Below are 6,363 nucleotides of genomic sequence, written 5' to 3' on the forward strand. Positions count from 1 at the left end.
CTCCCCCCTCTCCCCCCGGCGAGCTTGTACAGGATTGTTTGGCGCGGGGCCATCTTGGGAATCGCACTTACTCAGAATTCTTTGCACTCCCTTCGCAAGGGGATGGCTATCGTGCCGCGGGGAAGAAACAGAGTGGGACGGAGGGGCGGGATAGGGAGGGAGCGTTTTCCGCGCCCGTTGTATACGATTATCGGCCGCGGAAAACAATGCGGCGCGCGCGCCGAGGGCCTGGCAAACGTATGCGAGCCTTGGCGATTCGCCTCGCGAATTATGTTAAGCACCACGTACGCGCTACGCTCGGCTACCTCGGCGAAATCGCGTCGCGGGTTTTATTGCCGCCCGTCCCGTTATGCGAGATAAATCGGGGCAGTACGTAAAGAGGTTCACCCTATGCATCGCGAAATCGGAAGTTTCGCTATCGCTTCTCCGCTTTATACCATTGTTTCTCGTACGCGAGAGGAAGAGTGAGGGGGAGGGGGAGGGGAAAGGGAGAGAAATCGCGAAAAGGGGATTACCCGTCTCATGGCGCGCTTAACCGTATAGCAAATGCCGTGTGGCACCGCGAGGTCTCGGAAGGCCAAATTGTACGTTATTGCATTTTTCCGCGAGTAGAGTAGTTATTACAAACGTAGGAGACACTATATATAGTATACATTTGTCGAGTACGACGGGTATTCATCAGGGGGTACGTTTCGAAAGAGGGAGCGGAATTACGCTGTGCAAAAATATAAAATCATATAGTCGGTGGAAAAAAAGACTTGTTTAATTTTTAATTTAACGTAAATATGACGTTACGCCATAACGGTAAATCTCAAAGGATCGCGGCTCGGGTAGTAATGCACGTGGCAAAAATACCTTGATATTGTTACGGCAAGAGGATGTCCGCTGCATAAAAGGATATCAAGTGTCAGGAATATTTCATGCTTTATTTCGTTTTCTTCCTGCCCATTTTATTTACTTTGTGCTTTAGCTGTAGCTGTATTTCAAAACAAGATTGCCACGCGTTCTCGTTTATTACTCGAAGTAGGCCACGGGCTTGTTCTTGTCGCGCTCGTCTAATTTCTTATCACTGCGCTACGCTACGCGCACGCAATATCAGCGTCGTGGGAATAAGAAAGAGCGTATAGTAGACAGAACGGAAGTAGACTATTTGCACAACTTTTGTTTCGCGGAAGAATCGTAATGCGCGTGTAACACATCGGTGAAAATAAGAGACGTCCGTGAACTTATTCTCGTGAGACCGTTATTATCCTATAATTATAATATCCCGGTATGCGGTAATCTCATTTTGTTAGTAACATCAATTGTTATAACAGCACTTGGCTGCCGTAAAATTTGCTTTGCAAAATAAAATGTTTACTAAAATGTTATTATGTTAGTAAAATGTTTTGTAAAATGTTAGTTATTACACCGTAATATTGTAAATGCAAATACGAACATGTGCAATTTCGCAGATTATCGTTGCAATTTACTGTGCAATTGCATTGCTCGCGAAACTAAATAAAGATAATGAATAGAGGACTTTATAACAGAGATCTCGAGAATTAACATTCTTCTTCAATAGCAGTTGCTATTATCCTTTCCCCTCCCCTCTTACTTTTTCCCTGTTAAATAAACGGAGAGATTTTTCCCTCTCTCGTTTTGTATCAATTGATAGTTCAAAAGCATTAATATGCAGCGCTCACGATTCTATCCAATTAAAGATTGAATTAGCCGAAACAAAGCATCAAAACTTCCTTTTCTTCATATTTATGAAGCTCGCTCGTTATTATCCGGCGAATAATTTCCCGAACACTTTTCCACGTTACATCGCACCGTAATTGCGAATTTCGCTCCGGTATTGCCACTTTTTTCTCTTTTTCCCTTAATAACTTCATTCAGAAACAAGCGCTCGCATTCGCGACGAGTAATAACGGATACCGGTATCGCCGTCGGATCGATAAATTACGCGGCTGTATAAAATCGAATGTTACACAGTTCAATAATCCGTGCGCGTAGAACGTGGATTCGCATCGATCGTGCGCGACGCGAGTGGCACGGCGCTTACTCGAAAATCAGAGTTCGCACCAAACAATCGATTAAACGGGTGAGAAAAAAAAAGGGAAATTTCAGAGTAGGGAGGTAGGCGTTTTGAAAGAAGCACCAAGATCGGCGTCGGCCGATCCTTGTTCCGCTCCAAAAAGATCCGGATTGATTCGGAATTTCAAAGAATTCGGTCTACCACCCTTAACGCCCGAGAAAACAAGATCCGACCGACGTCAGCTATTGATTCAGGTAAATGGCTCAATTATCGAAATGTAAAAAAAAAAGGGTGGGGACGAAGGGCGCGGTCGGTCAGAGATGAAACCAAAGGGGTGAGCAATTGTGCGAGCCGCAAACTGCTTCCGGAATTTTTCATTGAATTTCGCGCGACGCCTCATAACGAATATTGAAACGGCGAATCGCCTATCGATCGAGCAGCAAAAAAAATGCTTTCATATTAGGCGATCATCTGGAAATCCGGGCAGATAAGGGCGCCTTTGAAAATTCATTCGGTTGTAACACGACCATCACGACCATGTCGGCTAAAGGGCTGATTCAAGAATTCCGCGAACAAGAGGAGGGGGAGGGAGAGGGGAGAGAAAAAAGTGCACTGGAAAATTACGAGATGCAATGTAAAGTCATAAAATGTGTAAAGAGAAGGAAAGACTTCCCCTTCCGCCGCCTCCCTCCCTTCCTGCGGCTCGTTAGCGTCAGAAAACATAAGAATCAATCAAACTGATCGAGTCCCGAACCACTTTATCCCCGCAACTTTCGAGAGGTTTACAGGGACTTAATTAAAGCAAATGGTCTCGCGAGTAATAAAAGTTTCTGCGTATAATGAACTCGCTTAATTCCAGGCTTAAAACTGAATTATCCAAAATTTACATTCGAGAAAATTTACGTCACGTGGAAGGAACGAAATGGCGAAGGACGTGCAAGACAAAAACTCTTTTAACGAGCGGCGTCTCCCGCGAGATTGCTACCTTAAGCTTTATAGATATTGAAGTTCGTGAAATATGACGACGGCGGAGTGTCGAACGATGGAGATTCCTTTTTAAATCCATTAGCAACACGGCGTTAAATAATTGTTGAATTTAGTATGTTAATAATTCTTGAAAATTCCTCATCTCGAATACCGCGGCGTTGCAATATGCGCTCCCCCGTTCTCGAAGATCGAATAAAAACCGATGCGATCGTGAGGAACGTCTTTGCGAGTAATTACAGGAGTTCCGCCTTTAACAAACTCACTTAATGCTGTGCTTAAAACTGAATTATCTGAAATTTGCATTCGGATGAGATATCGCGGACGGGCCGACGGGGGGAGAGAGCAAGTTACGGGCAAAAATTCTTTCAGCGAGCAACATCCCCCGCGGGATCAATGCCCCAAAGCTTCGCCACCCGTTAACCGTCTCGGCAACGAATAACGGCGTCGTTTCAATTTGCTTGCAAGCAGCGTCGCGGAACCTTCAGAATAACGGTATATAAAGCCAGCTCGTGGTTTCCAAGTAGATCACCGCCCGTCTAAAGGCAAAGGACTTGCATATACACTGACTAATTGAAGCGTACCTCGCCTTCAAGAAGGCTATTTCGCCGCCTGTTTTCCGTGTCCCACGAACTTTCGTCGTTAAAAGATAGGATGATTCTCCACGTCGTAATTAACCACGTCCCGCGCATCGATTATATTCTCACTCTATACGGCGCTTGTACTATTCATATCGCTCCTTCGCATGTAAGCGTATACATACGGGAATGCTGTGAATTTTTTTATCCACGGCTCCGCCGTCGAGTTTCAACATCTTCTATTGTTAAGCTTCTCGTTACCGTAAATCCAATCCATCCGAACGATATTCCGTATCGTTTGACTAATTGCGTTTGGATCGTATTTAACTTAGCAGCCGCGTGTGCGCGCGCGCAAAATGCTCCGTTTTCCGTGTAGAATACGCATTTCGTCCGGTCTGGTTTCGCTTACAAACCGATTCCCCGCGATTTATGTACTGACAACGATGCGTCAGGAATTATACTCGCGCGTATGTATGTATACAGCTTTCCCCGCGCTTGGCGCTTCCTCGTTACAACGGCAAACCAAACAGCGTCAAAATACGATGGGTCACCACGCGCTCTCGCAGGTTAATTTTACATTATCTTGTACTGCTACTGCCGTAGCTTCGAATTAGCGGTAACAGAGTAGAATACACGCTATGCGCACCGTGCAGCATAAGTGCCCTCGCTGCGTTTACATCATCACTGCCCATTCGTGTGCATATGCATTTTACAAGCACGAACAGAGAATGCGCGCCACTCAACCGGTCGCTGCTTTAACAACTTTAAAAGTCCCGGTTAAACGAGAAATTCGATTAAATTCTGTTCCGACCGGTGAGCTTTTCGGTTGAGCGAAGATTCGTCATATTTATGTATCGCTACACGAACGGAGTATATAAATATACATGCTGCGCTTTATTGAAGTCATCGCGCGGCCTGTATCATCCCGACCCAATAACTGAATTAGCACGTGCTATTTGCGAGTGTGCTCGACTGTGACAATATAAGGTGTTACACACTGCGTGCAGGATATATTTCGAACCGGATAAGAGAGATTACGTAATACGTAACTTAACAGCGTGTGAAAATAACTGTGTATAACGCATCAGCGATAGCGATATAGGATAGATGCATCATTTTCTCTCGGGTCGCCGAGACCGTATAAGCCAAAGTGCTTTTTTTTCTGTTTTCGGTAGGTAACACAGTTATGAACAAGAGCGATCTCGCCACGTCAAACAAAACTCCCCCTCCCCCCCTCATCTCGGACGCGTGTATAGATAAGTGTTCGCCCATCACACACGTACCACACGCACGCTCGCACGTACACATGCGCGCGTGCACACACACACACACACGTACACAATGCACGCAGTAATATCAGTTAATAGACGAAGATAATATCGACCGCCGATTCATCTTATCGTTGCAATAATGCTCTAATGGACGTCAAACTTCGTCGAACTGGCATGCTCGGGCAACTTTACTTAATCTTGCATAAGTTACAGCCCCCGAACTAATAGTAATAGAGTAGAATACGTTTGGCGTGCTGCGCCATAAGTGCTCCGGCTACATGTACGTTCCGGTACCAGCACCGTTTTCGGGGTCGCGTACGTGCACTCACGCGCGCGCGAGCGCATGCACACACGAATGCAGAGGACACGAAGAGGAAGAGCGTATAAGAGGGAGCGGGGAGCCGAGGGAGGGGGGGGGGAGGAAGAGGACGAGCGGACGGGACATGCGGCCAGTCCTCGTTAACAGCTTTGAAAGTTCGGATTAAACGCAGAATTGCGTTAAATTCCGCCCGGGCAGCCCTGACCCTCCGGCGTGCTTGCTCTCAACGAAGCACGATAAAAATTAGATCAAAATGTGATAAAGACGGTAAAACATATTCCTTAATAACAACCAAAGCACAGTCTCCCCCCCCCTCCCCCCTCGAGAACGAGACGGGTCTAAATAGGTTTCAAATTCGTCGAATTTGTTAAGTCAAATTGCGAACGTAAATACTTACGGTGTCGCGAATTTTAATAGCGCGTGACCTGTAACTTTTTTTTGTTTAATCTTGCAAATTAAATTACCGACTCCAAATTAGAATGGCGAAAGTCAGTATTTATAAAATTTTACGAAAAAGAGATAATATTTCAAAATATTCCATAATAATACAATATTTTGCAAACGCGACCGCAAGTATATCGATACGGGCGGGGATATTGAATATTTGCCAAATTTATGAGGAAAATGTAAACCACGAGTGAAGTTACATTTTAAACTGTTTTGTATTTAAAACGGTTTTTGTATATTCCCTTTTGCTTCGCGTTCATACAGAATTATCTCCCTGTCTATATTACAAAATTTCTCAGCGTTAACAACTCCCCCCTGATTTTTTTTTCATTACGTACTTATTCTCCGTTAAAACAATACATTGAAAAACACATCAAAGGGAACAAGGATTAACGATATGTAGCTTTAAAATACCGCCGCGTATATAAAGTTCAGCATGTCGCGCAGGTGAAAATACCGCTTAATATCTAATCCGATTACCGGTTTAAAGTGTACAGGGTGTCTCGCCATCGCCGCATTAATCTTCGCCGGGATATTTTTTAGGCTGATTGAGAATTAATAGGTGCGCGCCCCGAAAATGTTGTAGGACGATCAACACAAATTCAACTACAAAAAGTTTTCATTTTTCATGATTAAATATCTTTGTAATTATTTCTCCAATAAATCCGCTAAAAAGAAGTTAATAAAAACAAAATACGAAATATTGCCATTTATTATATATTTGGTGTTCAATTCGTTAAGAGT

Source organism: Wasmannia auropunctata, unplaced genomic scaffold (assembly GCF_000956235.1).
Source record: "Wasmannia auropunctata unplaced genomic scaffold, wasmannia.A_1.0 LD336047.1, whole genome shotgun sequence".
Lineage (NCBI taxonomy): Eukaryota > Metazoa > Arthropoda > Insecta > Hymenoptera > Formicidae > Wasmannia > Wasmannia auropunctata.